We start from the raw sequence: 439 nt of genomic DNA, 5'->3' as shown, positions 1-439 counted from the left end.
TGTCGTGTGTGTGTGTGTCTGTATGTGTGTGTGCTTGTGTGTGTGTGTGTATATATGTGTGTGTGTGAGTAGGTCTATGTGGTGTATGTGTGTCGTGTGTGAGTGTACTGTGTGTGTGTGCTTGTTGTGTGTTAGTGTATATGAGTGTGTGTGTGCGAGAGCATGTGTATGTGGGTTTGTGTGTGCGTGTAAGGAGAGAAAAAGAGCGTGAGTTAGAGAGAGTGTGTGTGTGTATGTGTGTATACGTATGTGTATATATATGTGTGTGTGTGCGCGAGTGTGTTATGTGTGTGTGTGTTTGTGTGTGTGTGTTTGTGTGTGTGTGTTTGTGTGTGTGTGTGTGTGTGTGTATTGAGGACCTATATTAGGTGTGCAGAGATATGTTTGTGGTATCGTTGGAGAGGGAGACTGTTAACATTTGATTGGGGCGCAATAGGGA

This window comes from Octopus bimaculoides, chromosome 22 (assembly GCF_001194135.2).
Source record: "Octopus bimaculoides isolate UCB-OBI-ISO-001 chromosome 22, ASM119413v2, whole genome shotgun sequence".
Classification (NCBI taxonomy): domain Eukaryota; kingdom Metazoa; phylum Mollusca; class Cephalopoda; order Octopoda; family Octopodidae; genus Octopus; species Octopus bimaculoides.
This window is presented reverse-complemented; position numbering follows the sequence as displayed.